Source organism: Aphelocoma coerulescens, chromosome 23 (genome assembly GCF_041296385.1).
Source record: "Aphelocoma coerulescens isolate FSJ_1873_10779 chromosome 23, UR_Acoe_1.0, whole genome shotgun sequence".
NCBI classification, from domain to species: Eukaryota; Metazoa; Chordata; class Aves; order Passeriformes; family Corvidae; genus Aphelocoma; species Aphelocoma coerulescens.
In genome coordinates, this window is record NC_091036.1 from 2,823,036 (window position 1) to 2,839,842 (window position 16,807).

At 41.1% G+C, this 16,807-nt stretch overlaps 1 long non-coding RNA gene across 1 annotated transcript; it reads left to right on the plus strand.

The window, feature by feature from the left end:
- The first annotated feature begins 243 nt into the window (after positions 1-243).
- Positions 244-12,909, plus strand: LOC138121892 (uncharacterized). Its single transcript, XR_011156290.1, has 2 exons — positions 244-9,429; positions 11,564-12,909. It is a non-coding gene; the product is annotated as an uncharacterized lncRNA (long non-coding RNA).
- The last annotated feature ends 3,898 nt before the right edge of the window (positions 12,910-16,807 follow it).

Consider the following 16,807-nt stretch of genomic DNA (forward strand, 5'->3'; position numbering starts at 1 on the left):
TAAGACAGCAGGTCAAGCCTATTAGTTAATATTTTTATTTATCACTTGATTTTCCCCTTGAACACCTAGCAGTAGTAGCCATTCTTAGGGCTTCCCCATGTTCCTTGTTTTCTTTGGTTTTGCTGGTCATTACTGTGCAATCAGATTGTTTCCAGGTGGAGGAGTACTAGCAAATATGTTCTTCTTATTTTTTCCTCCTGCACATATTAGAAAGAGTTAGAAAACCATATATAGCTGAGGAAGCCCAAACCTGCAGCCCAGCAGCAGCAGCTGTGAGGGATCCTGCATCTAATTAGAAAAAAAACTTCTCCTTGTTGCCTTTTCTTCTGGTAAACTTGATCTTGGAGAGCTTGTGCTCACCATGCCCTTCTCACCAGTCTCTGTTGCAGAACCGTGCTGTGATCTAGCTCAAGTGGCAAGTGTCCTGGAAACTGCTGCTGGGAGGCACTTAAGGCAGATTTCTCTTTTACAGTGTGAAGGATTTCTTCTCTTAAATAAAATGACATAGTTAAATGCAGAACAGACTATTCCTGTTGGTGACTTTAGGCTGGTTCTAGATACTGTGCGTCAAATAAGAACAGTGTGGTGAGATGCCTCTGAGCCAAGCTAAGCCTTCCAGCCAGCTGCACACACATCTTCCAAATCTCAGCTAAGTTGTCTGGTGCAAGTGCTTCATGTTAGTGGATCATTTGTACAGGAGAGGCTTTAACATCTTTGTAGTATACTAATCTATAGATAAACATACAGGTGAACTTTTGCACATGATGCCTCAACAATATTAGTTTTTCCTTTGAAAATACATGAAGTCTTTTGACAAAGTAAGAGAGCTTTTAGCTACAGCTAGGTGATACTGCATAGACACTTCAGCTCCAATGTCTTTAAAGGGCTGTGTGTGTTCTGACATCCCATCTGTGGTGAATTCCAGTGAACTAAAGTAGTCCTAATTGGTTTTGAATCTAGTTTTTGAAACTAGTTTTTATCCTGCTGTATATACTCATAACTTATCTGTTGCTTTGTTGTGAATGGTGTATTGAGAAGATGAAAGCTGTGCACCAAGTACATTGCACACAGATACATTGGCCTGTTCTCTGCCGTAAGTTACATTCTACCTGCATGATAGAGGATGAGTTCTTGTCTGTCAGCTTCTGAAAAGCTGCTGAGCTTCTATCGGGAGTACTTTTGAAACAGAGTAGGGACTTGGCATGCTGGGGTGTACAGACAAACTAAATGGCAGAATCTCCAGACAGGCAAGAAGCAGATTTATCCTTGTGTTTTTAGAACCATTTAAATAATTTCATTCTTGTGTATAGAAATTATTTCCTTAAAACACTGCATAAGCAATTGCTTAAGTTTGTTGGCAGAACAGTAACAATGGCATCTTGAAAATACTTTGTTTTAAAAAATTTATATGGTTGGGCAAAAAAGGCATTTTCTTCTCCTAATAAGCTTTATTTTAAGAACCTCCATAAAAAACTGAAGGGAATATAAGCCAGTTTGGTAATTTGCAGTTTTTATGCACTAGTCTTTTTCCAGTACCCAGAACTGACTACTGGGAGTTTTAGTGCCTTCAGAAAGAGGACTGGGTAAACCTAAATTCTTGCAACTTAAAAAAACAGTTCTTGAAGGACTTCGGTGTGGTTGGAGAGAGAAGAGACCATACTGTTGGGAAGAATCAGGCCCTCAATTTTACCAGTGCCTGATAATTTACAGAAGTCTGTTTCTAGTCTGTCCTAGTTTCTGGTGGAGTTAATTTCTTCTCATTAGCTGTTACAGCGCTGTATTTTGGATTCAGAATGAGAAGGGTGTTGATAACCTACTAATGTTTTGGTTTCTTCAGTAAGAACCAAATTCATCCTAAGTCAAGGACTTTTTTTTTATTTCCTTGTCTCATGTTCTGCCAGTATGGAGGTACGCAAAAACCAAACAAAATGGGAGGGAGCATAGCTGGGACAGGTGACCCAAACTGACCAAAGGGGTTCCACACCATAGAATGTCATGCCCAATGTATAAATTGGGGGGAGTTACCAGGGAGGGCCAATCTGGGTTCTGGAAGGGGCATCTGGCATTGGTCAGTGGGTGCTGAGCAATTGCATTGTGCATCACTTGCTTTTTTTTTTTTTCCTTTTTATTATCATTATTGTTATTTACCATAATTATTTTATTTTATTTTCATTTCAATTCTTATGCTGTTCTTATTACAACATATAAGTTTTACTTTGATTCTCCTCCCTATTCCACTAGGGTGGAGTGGGATGTGAAGGGGGTTTAATGAGTGAGTGGCTCTGTGGTGTTCAATCTCCAGCTGGGCTTAAAACCACCATGTAGTCTAACCCTTTTTCAGGGCTTTTCCCGTTTGAAAATGTAGCAGTTTACTAGCTGGAGGTTCCTTGTCTCAGTTGAAGCAACTTGGGAAGTTGGGTCAGATCTCTTAAGTGATACTTGATGGCCTTAGACCTGAAACAGTCATGGATTGTTTTTCCAGTTAGTTAAATTAACATTTAGTGCTTGCAGTTGTTAAAAAAAACCAAAGACAAAACAACCAGCCCTTACAAAAAACCCTAAATTGCAAACAAGGAAAGCCGGCATGGCTGTACCCACAGCACCCTGTAGACTTTTCCTTTTCTCCCTGGGAAGGGTAGAGGAGTTGCAGTAGTGTCCTTGTAGGTAGGTGGTACCTGGTCAGGTTCGAGAAACACCCCACTAATGCAGCAGTTTAGGAACAGCTGGATCATTTTTCAGTAAACATGAGTTATTGGCAGGGATGGCTCTAGTCCAACATCAGGTCTGGGGCCTCTTACAAAAGTTTGCTGTGTGCCGCTCCAGGAAGAGGAAAAGAACTGTCAATTCTTTTTGCTTTCTGTTTTTGCTGGTATGGCCACTTTCCAGTTATTCTATAAATCTGTTCGTGCTGCAGTGTGTGGTCTCTGCCCACCTTGGAAGTACCCTTGATGCAGTGTCAGGAAGGTCAGAGTTAAAAGGACTGTGGTGACGTGTTCACAGAATTCTGCTGGGAATCCAGAGATCTTGTACAGCGGTAAAAATTAAGCCAGGAGAATATTAGCACACTAACATTCCTGAGGACTGCAAGTCATGTTCAACAGGGTCAAAAACTGGAGGAGTGTACATCATAAAAAGGTCCTTTAATAGCCAGATAGCTGAGGAGTAAGCTCATAAATAAGGATAGTCATGCTTACCCTATTGTGCTTACTCCAGAAAGTTGAGCAGCCACCTTTATTCTCCTGTTTGCAAACAGTTCTGGATTCAATTAAAAATTTTTGGTGGACACAACTTTAAAAATTACTCTTAATCATAACCATTTCTGTCAAATTTGTTTTTCTGCCCCACTCATTTTCTTTCAGCTATTATTTAGGGGTTCACTACAAAAACCCTATTAACGAATACCTGGTCAGTCTTTATGCCATACATGTTATTTTGGATTTCTGTAGCTTTGATTTTCCAAATTGCTGTACCTTTGCAGGATGCTAATACATTGCATTACATCTAATAAGCAGTCTTTAGGCTTTTTGATAGAGCACTGCTGAGCTAAACACATAGGTCAGAGGCAAAATTAAATTTCATATTGAAGAGCAAGTCTTGTAGCAGTGTCTCCTGCTGAATTTGCCAGCAGGATTTCTCAGCTGCTTCTTGTTCAGATTCAAAGCGATACTTGACCATCAGTGCTGTTCCCCTTGTTACAATGAGGCTGCTCTCTGGAAGCAGTTCTTGCTACTCTGATATTGTACAAACCAATGAATACTAGTAGAGACATTGAATTTAAGGTTCCTGAGAAATGAGGACGCTTAAACCCTTAATGGTAGTGTTGTAGCTTCTCGCTTCTACTCTTCCTTTCCTCTCCCATTGTGTGGGTTGGATGTACACCCGTACTTGTCTCCTTATGTAGAGAGAAAGAGGAGAAAATTGTTCCCTGCAGTGTCTTGGATGTGTTGAGCCAACAAGCTGCTGGTGCAAGTGCAAAGCCCTGTTGCAAGGTTTGAGATTTTTTTGAGTGGACCTTGCTGTTTTTCAAATGATTTTTTGATGTGGTATGTACACATAAAAATACTGCAGGTTTCTTCAGATTTCTTTGATATTATTTCTTATCTACATGAAGTATGAGAACTTGAGTTACTAATTTTGTCAGCATTTCTAGATGATGATGTTGCACAGAAATGTAGGCATATGCTTAGGAGCTAATTCGCTCATAAAATCATTTTATGCAAAAACCATTCATCATTCCTCATGTCTGTGAAGCATTAGAACATATATTTTCTTTAATGTTCTGGTAAACATTAAATCTTCTCTATGTTTCTTTCATGGCAGTTAATAGAAAATAAATGTGCTTTTTTCCCTCTCATTTTTTGCTTGACTGACTCTTGGTTGTAAAGTTTTAGCCTTTTCTCTCATGTCAAATAGATGTTTTTCATCTACATGCCTTAGGAGTCGATTCAGAAGGTTTTGCAGTGTAGCATGTAAAATCTAAAGGTCACAAATTAAATCTATTTCACTGGCCCAAAGTGGGGTCTGTGCAGTGAAGGCTGCACCTTCCCCACTGTGGGAGGCTGTGTGGCTGGACAGGGAGGTATCATCCACCAATGTAGGTTGTCTTTTTTCCTTCACTGGAAATAGCTTGAAAAATCCTTTTAGCAGCTAGGCTGAGGTTTAAAATAGAAGCAGCTAAAGAACATCAAATGTGTAGCTGTATCAGTAGAAGTTGCTGAAATGAGATACAAATGTGCAAGTATTTGAGTAGCTCTGTGCGATTTTTCTGGTATAAGATGTGTGCAGTGTGGGATGGGCAGAGTGTTTCTGTTTATACATATTGAAGAAAACTAATGTTGTTCAGCTCTTAATTACTGTGATTAGCTCCACCCCTTCTTTGACTGAGGAATAAGTAATAACGGAAATTTGCATTTAAGGAATACATGAAAAGCAGTGCTCTTCTGTTATAGCAGAAAGTCTAGAGTCTAGCATAAGGGCTTAGTGTCCAATTTTGCAGTGGGAATAATCATCCTTCTTCTCAGAGGCAACACTTGGAATGTTTATTTCTTTAACTTCAGTAATTTTCACTCATTTGTACATCTTATATTAATTCTGTGTTTTCTGTTCTCTAATTATACAATAGCCATATATTTGAGTTCTTGGGATTCAGGTGTGATAACCTGACTTTCCATGAAGATTATTTCTGCAGGGTAGAGTTTTTTGGCATTCTGAAGAAAATTGCTTAATTTTTTTGTAGACTTACCTTGTTTGAACTGTCAAGTGCGACTGAAAGCATGTGTCTGCAGATATGATCTGAGCATTTCCTGCTGAGATAGGCTATTTTCAGTGTTGTTTTTATGTGAGCAAAAAGTGGAAGTGAATTAGCTCAGAAAGTTTTCTACTCAATACTTCTACAGAATGGCTGATCTTTGGAAAAAGAGAGGACATCAGACATTTAGGAAAACAGTTGTACATTAGACCAGTATAGTCAGTCATCTTCACTAATGGACTTTATTCTCCCTTCTGAAGGTCTCTTAGTAGTGAAGAGTGGAGTTTGTCTCAGAGGTCTGTAATTTGTTTGAGCTGGCTGAAACAAATATTTTATGTTTGAGTGCACACAGGTCCTTGAAGTCAAAGCTGAGTTCATTAATTTCTCACACTAACACTCTGGTTTCTGGTTTGGCCACAGTGCAGGTTTTGTTTAGGATTGGGAATGAAAGCTAGGGAAGGGCCAGGATACTGCTTTTTGTGTGCTTGAGGTAGATGGCTGTAGGAGAATAAATCATACAAAAGGGTTAAGTATGGTGGATCCCATCATTTACCACATGACTTTCCAAATGAGAAACACTTCTACTAGTCTGATTTTACTGGGAGAGTGTTGGTTACATCTCCTTGGTATTATGTGTGGCCATGTTTCCATACTAGGCTGGCAGCTATTCTGTGCCAGAATGAGTAGCTACATTAAAGGAACCATAAAGAAGTTTCCAGGAAGTGAGCAGGAAGGCCAAGACAGTGAAATATGTGAAATGATTTCAGGTGTCCAGATTAAGATGTAGGTGGGTAGTGATGGACCATTCGCCAGCTGAGGACAACTGCTGGCAAGTTATTTGTAGGTTTTCCTTTCAGTTAAAGTAATCTGGTGATAATGTCCATATACAAGGCTAGGAGAAATGAGTGATGCATGTGAGATGCAGACAGTGGCTGCTTCTACTAGCTGTAGACAGGGAATAAAGCAAGTGACACAGATCTGTGTGGGTGAGCTGGGGAATTCCACCCAAAGACTGGAAAGACGTAGCACTCCTTGTGCATTACAGGATCTTGTTGAAGGACTGTTCTGTCTAAGTGTGCTATGGAGTTGTCTAGCAGGCAGCATGCTGGAGAAGCTTGCTGTTTGACTTCAATCTCCCTGTAATATCTCTGAAGAACACATTTGGGCTGTGCTCCTGGAGTGGGTCATCTTGCTTTCCTGAAAGTGTGCCCATCACAGACCAGTAGACTCCATTTCTGAGCTGTGCATATCAGGCAAGTAAAGTCATCTTACATTTTTGAAGCAAAAATGTATATGAAGTCTAAAACCCTGAATTGAAGTAAAAGTTTCCAGAGGAATTTTGCATAGTCAGTTAAAGGACAACTTGCAGTAATATCAAAGTTGCATTAAAAGAAATCCGATGTAGTCTGGTGATGTGGTCTCAGTCTTCTGTGTTGCTATATCTTAAATTTTTCCAAATACAATGACTCAGTACAAAGTAGCAGTAGTATTTAGGTAGGGAGAAGAAAGCTGGTAAAGTTGCTGGTTGTTTTTTAAGAAAGTAACATAACCCTTTTTTTTGTTAAGAGAATGCTTGCAGTGGGCTGTATCTTCCCATTTTCATTTCTTCCTCTCAGCTTGATTAGCTGCACAAGGAGTGCACCCTTTGGAGGAAGGATACAGGATAAAAATGCTTTACAAGTGTATGGTGAAAAGCATGGCAGCAATGGAACAGCTTTTTCCTAGCATGAAATCCAGATCCAAAGTAGCAACTTGCTTGTAGTCTGGGTAACCAGGAGAGGAGTAGGAAGTACTAACACTAAATCATATCTGTGCTGTCTTCTGTGGCTGTTTCAGTTTGAGCTCCTAAAAGCTTGAAATGCAAAGAAGTTGAGTGTTTTACATCTTTTTAACCATTATGTATTTCTTACAAAGCCTCTAGTAATGAGTTAATTAATGCAGGACAGACCACAGGGATGTTTGGTGTAACTTTTTTTTCTATTCATAAATACATGTTTTTCAGATACTGAGCTGGATCTGGCCATAGAGATTGTGAACTTTGCTCTTGATGTAACAGAAAAATGGGGTACATAATTCACATTGATTCTCTGTTGTCAGGTACTGTGTTGGTAGATGAAAATTAGGTAATGATGCCTGAATTGATTAATCCTCTGGGCCCTGAGAACCTGCAGTGTATAAATATGTAAGAAGACCTCCAGGAGGAAGTGTGGGATTTGCAAAGCTAGGTGAATCTCAAGCAAATACAGACTCCTTTTTGATGCACAGAGCCTCTGCTTGTGTTAGCAAAAAATTCTTCTCTGTTCCTAACTGAGACCACAAAATCTTTGGTGAGAAAAAAACCCACAATCAGAGTTGAATACCAAGAGCCTGAGAATGATTGCAGTTACTTACAGAGATAGGATTGCTTGATGAAAATTGAGATATAAGTGTGATTAGATGTTCATTCCATGTTGTTACACTCATGGTTCAGTCCTGTCATTAAAACAGTTCAGCCAGTGCAGGTGTCTTACAGGCTGCCTGTAAGAAGATGGCTGATGGCAGAATGAAAGGAGAAGCAAAGCCTGGGGCTGTGTAAATGTGCACTTTTTTTTTCTCTATTAGTTATCTAAATAAGGTATTTTAGAAACTATAGTTATTAACAGCAGTCAGAAATCAGGCTCTGAAAAAGTTAAAACTCATTTTTATATCCTCAGTACACAAGTGCCTGGACCCCTTTATCTACTAATAATGTTTTAGCTTCCAATCTCATCTCATCTCATCTCATCTCATCTCATCTCATCTCATCTCATCTCATCTCATCTCATCTCATCTCATCTCATCATCTCTCATAATCCCCGAAGAACATTCATGATACTGTATGAATTGAGTTGGTAAGTTACCTCTCCTTGTACATGTGGAGAAGTTTGATTGTTGGCTTTCCTGAAAGGATTTCAGGACTTCATTTATGCCATCTGGTATTACAGACTCTACACACACACACTAGCATACTAAAGCTGTGTCACAGTATCAAGTCAGTTGGAGCCTGGATATGCTTTTAAATTTACTAAAAACTAGCAAAATTCCTATTTCCCTGTAAGTGACCCTTCGCCTGTGGCAGTGCTGTGGGTTGTAGCCTGCAGGGCAATGCTGCTCTTCGCCTCCTGACTGATGCAGCTGCTGGCTGATGTCTGGCAGAGCAGGAAACAGGTGGAAAGGGATACAATTACATCCTGGATTCTTGGGCTGGGTACCATACTCTTAAACTTGTTAGAATAGTACCTGGAATAATCAAGCTATGCTCCACTACTTGAATCAGGTTTATTTTTAGCCCAGTGGTTTTTGAATTGAAACTGCTCAGGCAAAACTTGGTTTTGAAGTATTTATAATTGCTTCTTACAGTGTTGCACACAAATTTCAGCTGAATCTGGACTGAAGGAATTTGGGCATACAACTAGATGGCTTCTCGGTGCCTCTTTGTGACCTTACACTGGGGGAAAAATGGAAAAAAAAAAAAGAAGAAATAACTGACAAGTAGAGAAGTTGAACAGAAGATTATATGACTCCTTAGTTTCTTTTCAATATTTATTGTTACATTTTTTAATATTTTTCCTTTTCTAGGTGTTTTCTACGTTTCCTGGACTTAGGCTTTGTCCCTCTCAATCTCTTATGGTTCATCATGCACCAATAGTCAGCATGGTCAGAAGGCTTGGCTCATACTTACCTCACGGTTTAGAACTGATTCTCCTTGCAGACATTTATGAAGCAAAAAAAAAAAAAAAGAAACTAGTAGTTCACATTTTCCTGGTTTTCTATATTTTAAATTGAAGTGATTTGGAAGCTGGGTTTTAATGAGCTTTTAGTAGAGGTGAGATAGAGAAGTGTTTGTGTAACTGCTCACTATATTTGTCTGAAAACACCTTTCTGGGTGTCACCTGACTCAGTGCCTTCTCAGGTACCTGCTGCTTTGCAAGACTCAGGTAGAATATTTGTGAGACTGACACAACAAAAGAGGCAGAGTAGGATGAAAATCAGTTGTGTTCTCAGAAATGGGGCTCAGTGCCTGCTTTTTTCACATGTGATTTGGGTTGGGAGAAGAATTGAACCAAATAGTTCTGGTGTTTTGTTCATTGATAGCTGACGAAGAGCAGCACAGAGCTGCATGATCTGGCTGAAGGAGGGCAGCCCTTGGGAGCTGGAGAGAGGTAAGGCATTGGTACACCTTTTCCTTGTTCAGCCCTTGCTTTCCTTGTGTTTGACCTGTGCCTATAGCCTCTCTCTCTTTGGTCACAAAGGTGTCAGGCCCCATACACCTGCATCCTTTCTAGTTTCTGTCAGGGAAGTTCCTGGTCTTGCCAAAATCCAGACAAAAAGTGTAGCTTTGCCTGCAGCTTTTCAGCTGTTACATGTTTTGTTGCAGAGGTCTGTGCTTGGCTCTTTGTGTTTCCACTTTGTGTGTGACCCTTTCCCCTTTGGGCTCGGACCTTTTCCCCTTTTCATGATGGCTCTTCAAGACTTGGTCTTCCAGCTTCCTACCCAGCTTATGTTTACAATACGTAAAATATTTTCAGTCCTTTTGTTCATTTTGGTGGGGTTTGTCCATGAATAGGACCTCCTGACATCACTCAGAATTTAGGGTAATGTCTGAGGTGTGGAAGTAGTAGGTGATGTTTGAGGTGCTGCTGATAGAGGTGATTCTGCTTCATTGAGTCTAAAAACCTTCCCATTCTGTTGAGGTGTTCCCATCTCTGTAGTACTGCCTTCTTAGCGCTGCTGAGTTGGAAGAGTTTCCATCTTCCAGAGCAGGAAGGACAAGATCAAGCCTTTTTTGGCTTTGGGGCTTTGCTCTGTTGTCTGAGCCCTTTCTGATACAAATTGCATGTCTTGTGACAAGAGTTTTAGGTCCAGAAGTCAGCTTGGTTTGAGTGAGCTTTAGAGCTTTATATTGGCACAATGATGGCAGGACCCCATCAACCTTCACTGTTTCTTGCAACAGTGTTATTTGTTGGTTGCATTTGTTTGAGGCTAGTGATTTTTGTCTGGGTTCTTTGATCTCTGGTCTCTGGAGTGTGCTGGATCATCAGCCTGGCTTAGCTAATGCCTCTTAATCTCTTCAGGGTTCATTCATTTTTTAGAGAAACAGGACATTGTGATCACAGTTCTTGAATCTTAAAATCTCTAGTTTCTATGGAATTGGTGGCTGTTTTGTATTCATGGCTTTTGGCTGTTGGTCTTAGAAAGTGCTCTTGGGGAGCATGGTAGTGCACTGCCTCCTGTGATAGCACCTTGCTGGTGACACCTTGACAGGTATCATCACTTGCATAAGCAACATGAAATCTTGCAGCCTGTTTATTCATCATTCATGTGAGTAGGTCAGAGTAATTTAGGACTTCAAATCCTTGCCTTGTCTTGAAAAAAGAGTAAGTAAACGCCAGTTAATGTTACACATTGTTGTAACTGCTGCACAACGTTATGAATTGCCTGAGCAGATGTTAGTGAAGTGACTGTTGCATTTTATTTCATCTGCAGGATGTTCAGGCTGATCCCTCTTTGAACAGTTTCTCTCTCCTTAATAGGCAGTTTGGAAAAGATCATGATCTGTTCCAGAATAGCTGGGTTTTCTTTTTATTATGCATGCTTAAGAGAAGCATCTAAAAAATTGCAGAAGGAACAGAGTTAAAAAGAAGAAAGCCTTACTGCTAAACTCAAGAAACATGGATATACATTACTTACCACGGACCAAACCTCCAAACTGGTATTCAAAAACTGAAGTGTCAAAATAGCTGAAATCAGCTCTGGCAGTATGTCACATTTCTTTTAGTGACCTGAAGAAGTAGCTCAGGTAAACATCACCTGCATTCTTGTTTCCAGATTGAGTCCTAAGTTTTAGCTTATAGATAATTGTACAGGTGCAAGGAGTTGTAGCTTATTTTGAAAAAAAAAAAAAAAAAGGATTTTTTCTAAGTCTGCCTCAGTAATTTGGGACATTTGGTGGCATGTGAAATAGGTGACTTTGTTTCACTTACCTTTGGCTTTATAGAGAGGCAGGAGGATGGTGTAACACCTGCTCATGCTCACTGCAGTTCTGTAAACAAGAGTGTGTGAGAGTTGATTAACTATTTGCATAGTAATACTACTACCTAGCAGTCTCAGATAATTCACCATGTTAATGAAGAGCCTTTTCTGAGATTGTGAATTCTATTTTATTCATGTTTGCTGCTGTTGTATCTTCTAAATGCCAGCTCCGTCTTTTCCATGGGGTAGGATTGCAGGATCTATGCTCTTTGTTTTAATAACTGTCTCCTCTTTGAAATGCCATTATTTCTGGTCTGTTTTTAGATGATGAAGGATAGACACTGTGATGGGCACTAAAGCATGGACTTGAAGTGTGCACTCTGGTGGCAGGTACTCTATCTGGTCCCGGTGGTCTGACTTGTCTGCGGAAGGCTTAGGTGCTGTGTGTCTTAGCTGTGGTTTTCTCCATTTATTAATTTCAGTGTTGATTGAAATATTTGTCTTTATTTATAGCATATCCAACAGCTGTGTTGCAACAGAGAAGGTAAGTTTAGAGCTTGGGGTTGGGGGCAAAGGGGTTGACAGCCAAGCTCTGGACAGTTAATCTGTTTTGGATTTTTTTCTGCTACAATCCTTAAAGTTTATGGACAGATGTTGGGTTTATGGGCGTTTGTCAGATTGATCAGACAGCTGCTAAAACTATTACAAAATGGCAAGAAACAGGGCATTTATTATACATTATATGGGGAGGAGAAGAGACTAATTTAATAATTAGATTTTTAACCATTCTTGAAGTATTTATTTGTCCTTTAATATACAGATGCAGATGCAAATTCACCAATCTGTTGAGCGAGATATTTTTCCTGTTCATTTTCCTGATTGAGAATTAGCATTAGTGTCACACTTGTTGCTAGAAACTATTGAGCTGGTCGTGCTCATTTTTCTCTGTTGAGCTCTGTGAGTTGTGCTCTCCACTCTCTGATGGGGGATTGCTGGTTGTTCTTAGCTTTGCTTTAAAGATACGAGTTCCTGGGTTTGGTCAAGTTTAGGATATGTTTTTTCTAAAGCCTAATAAAATTAGCTAATATATATCTCGATTCTCTGATGTGGGTTATAAAGGACTTGCCTGTGAATACATATGAATTACCTTGTTTTGACAGGTAATTAAATCTGGATCTCTTCCTTAGGTAACAAAGCAAACAGTCTCAGATATGCTTTGCTAGGCTGAATCATGTGTAGACAGCAAGGTTTTATTATGTGTGGGGAAAAATGCATTGTAAGAACATGAAATCTGGATGACCTTGAATTAAAACAAAAAAAGAAAATTTTATGAGATACAGTGTATTAATGCCCCAGCTTGGATGTACGAATTCCTGAATATGAATTTTGTTTTAACTGTCATTAAAGCTCTGTGTACAATCTGTACTTCTGCAGGAAATGTGAAACATCCCAGGGATTGGCTGGCTGCCTGAAGAACCCCAGCCCTGCCTTTCATGGCAAGGGACCTGAGCATTGACATGCCCATGGTAGCAGTTCCAGGTGGGTGTGTTACCTGTATTTGCAGACTTCTCTTGTTCTCTGCATTGTACAAGAAACTGCACGTGCCTTGTACAATCTGTTTGGTCCTCTTGTAATGTCCAATTTTCCTAATAAACATCTTTTGAAGTCTTTGCTTTGTGGCTGATTTCCAAGGGTCCAAGTGTTCCCATGTGTTAGGTACATCCTTCTCATGTATTCTTTGGATCATGCAGAGAGAAGAGAAACTTGTAGCTGCTTCCCTTGAATAAAAACCTTATTTGAAGCTGCTACGTCCACACAAGACCTTTGCTAGTAGTTTCTCTGTTTTGAATATTTTCTTGGAGTATCCTGATGCTTAAGATCAGACAGAAAACCATTGTAAGCAAAATCAAAGAAATTTCTCATTAAGAAAAAATAATTCTGAATTTGTTTGGGAAATGATGGTGAAACAAATGGGAAGTTGGGATCTTGGGCTTTTGTTCCTGTGAAGTGCCAAGTCCTGTGGGAAAACTTCAGCCATATGAATGTGAACTACCTTGCACTTACATGAACACCTAAGAGTTTGGCTTCATGCTGGCTTGCTAATTTTTGTTTCAAAGGAGGACTGAGAAGAGAGCAGAATGCACCCAATGATCTTTAATGCACTTCCCTGTGTTTTCAATATGCTTCCGTTTGTTTCTTTCCAGGGAGGAGGGAAGGTAGCCTGTGTGCCTGTGCAGATCTGTTTTCAAGAGGTGAAAATTTGTGTGTGTGCATGTATTAACTTCAAAATCCCTTTCTTCTATAGCAGTGTTCTGTCATGTCCTGGAGTTCAGTTTGTTTTTCAGTTCAGCTGGGCAGACATTACCAGAATCCCTCAGAAAGACACTCTTTTTTCCCATGCTTTATCCTTTTTACATGCAGTATTGTACTAATCTGCTGAATAGCAGGAATGTACATTTCCTAACAACAGTTACTACAGAAGTGAAAATTAAGAAGCTGGCATGAGATTATTTTGGAGACTTGGTCAAGAAAACAGGACTAGAGTTAATCCTATAACAAATATGTATGGCAACTTAAAAAAATACCCAAAACTAAACATGTTTGTCAACTTAAAATCCAAAAGTTTTGAAGTTTGATCCATCTCTAACCCTCCTCAAACAAAAAAAATCTTCTCAAATGTCTCATTTTGGCACATTGCGGCGTCAGTGCTGTGTGTGCAGTCCCTGAGCACAGCTCCCTGCTCCTCTCTGGTATGGCCTGATGGCAGGCAGCTTGCTCCCTGGGAACAGGATGGTGTTGATGTTGCGGTCAATCAAAATTCAGTGAACATCTCCTATTACGGAAAATGCTTTATCCTGTAAATAACCAAGCAAGTCACTTTCATGGGGAGAGGGGAGACACTTTTCAACTAGGAACTGGCCTGAAGGAATTGTTGGCTACAGATGAGGAGCCATCCCCAGCCCCGCGAGTCCACCAGAACAGGAATAAACTTGCTTTATGTTTGTGTTTGATTGTGTGAATTCCTGCTTTTTCTAAAGGCACGTGTGATTTGGAAATTAATCTCGTGTGTAAGTTGTATCGTGTGAGACCCTACCTGCAGTGCTGCATCCCCATCTGTGAGGTCTCCAGCACAAGGAGGACAAGGAGCTGCTGGACAGAGTCCAGCTCTGAGATGCTCTGAAGGTTGGAGCCCCCCAGCTCTGGGGAGAGGGCTTGGAGGAGACTCAGAGCCCCTTCCTGTGCCTAAAGGGGCTCCAAGAGAGCTAGAACAGAGTTATGTTCTCTCTTTTTTTTAATGTTCTCTTTTTTTTTATGTTTACCTTTTTTTTTGCCCCCAACAATTTAACTTGGTCAGTCATAGCCAAAATTCTTCATGGCATGCAGCTCTTGCATTTAAAAATTAAAAAGCAGTGCTTTACAGGGATTTTATTGCCACCTGCTGGAGTTCAAATAAAAAATCAGATTTTTTTTTATATTTTGGCTACCTGAAATGCCCTTGGATGAGGGCAAGTGCATTAGAGATGTACTTAAAGAAATGCAGGCTAACCTGTCCCTTACCAAACCACTCATTGACCCATTATTCTGTTTGTAAAGATAAACTGACAAAAAAACCGAAGGCAATATTTGAATTTTATCTTTATAAGGAAATCAGAAAAACTTGACAGTAGACAGAACTGGAAAATAGTGTGCAAATGTCAGTGCCGTCAGCTGAGGTGGCAGATGCAGCCTGGGCTGCAGCATTGGGAATGGGGACAGCACAGAGACAGGGCAGTGCTGGGAAACTCTGACCTGCAGCTCCAGAAACAAATGTTTCCGGACAACTACAGCAGCCTTGGTGATAATTTTGGGGATTTTTGCATTCCTGGGCCTGCCCTTCATCCAAGAGGGGCTTTGGAATGGAATTGGACAACTCTGCAGTATAAATTTGTTACTAATCCTTTCCCCTGATTTGCTGCTCTTAACTCGGCTGGTCAGACTCTGCAGGAGCCAATGCTGCTGGCAGCCTGGGTTACTGGGAGTTGGTTATGTTGGTGCCGTTGATTTTTGGGTGGCTGTGGAAGATGTGCTTGGAAAGCACGCTCTAGCCAAGATCGCTGAAACTTAGCTTCTTGTCCCATTGTGACCTGGGGGCATACCAGGAGAGTGAGTGCAAAGTTTCGTGGCATGGATGGCTTGGAGAAACCTGAACCACCTGCAACTGATGTAAAAACATTAAACTAAAGGACAGCAGCTGACAAGGATTACTTTTGTGTTGATAATGTAATGAACTGTCAGTTGTGATCTGGTTTAAACATGGGCCCTGTGATCGCTCCCACTGCTCCAAAAATTTTATGCTTGGTTTCTGCCTTAGACTTCACTGTTTCCACTAATGATTTCTGATGCTTTTTCATGTATTTTCTCCCTATGCAGTTGCTTTTTGCTTTATGATGAAACTGATTTCCTACAGAGTCTTGCAAAACAAGAAAAATAATTAAAATTTCTTTGATCATGACCCACCCCAGAACACACCTCTGGTTTTAGCTGTAGCTACTACAGTCCCCTCTACCTGTCCCTCATGGACTGTGTTTCCAGAAATACTGTGAGTGGGCTGTGCCCAGAGAGGGGCTGGATTGGGCAAGGAGCTAGTGTGAAGAGGGAATGCAGAGGAGGCCACAGAGATGCTCTGAGGGCTGGAGCACCTGTGCTATGGAAACAGGCTGGAAGAGCTGGGGCTGTTCAGCCTGGAGAAGAGAAGGCTCCAGGGAGAGCCCCTTCCAGTGCCTAATGGGGCTCCAAGAGAGATGAGATGGACTTTAGACAAGGGTCTGGAGGGACAGGACAAGGGGGAATGGTTTCCCACTGCCAGAGGGCAGGGTTAGATGGGATGGTGGGGAGGCCCTGGCACAGGCTGCCCAGAGAAGCTGTGGCTGCCCCATCCCTGGAAGTGTTCAAGACCAGGCTGGATGGGGCTTGGAGCAGCCTGGGATAGTTGAAGGTGTCTCTGCCCATGGCAGGGGGTGGAATGAGATGATCTTTAAGGTCCCTTCCAACCCAAACCATTCTGTGATTGTATGTGGTACAGGAGCTCCAGGGCTCTCCTGGATGAGGAAGGCTTTTGGAGATTTGGAGTATGTTGTGCATTCTTAGGACAAATGCATAAGGCAGCAAAAACAAGGACATGGCATCCTAGGGCCCATGCTGTGATGCAGGGTGGGAACTGGGACCACATCTGCTTTCCAGGGCTTGCCTTGTCCTGGCACACAGCCTGCACCCTTCCTGCATGGCTTCCCCTTACCTGGAAAAGAGGTGCTGGAGCTGGGTGTTACTGGGCCCTGCTCAGGTGCAGTGGAGGGCTTTCTGTGCCCAGGAAGGCACTGCCTTGATAAGTTATATTGCTGGGACTGATGAAAGATTGCAGGGAATGAGCTTTGAATTATGAAAGAGAGATTGAAAAAGCCTCATTATGTGTGTTAATTAATTAAAGTGGGAGTTAAAAGTGTTCCCACCAGAGCAGCCAAGCCAAGGGAGTGTTGTGCTCTGCTTCCAGAGCTGTGTCACACTGCTGGACCCAGCTGTAGGATGCAGACT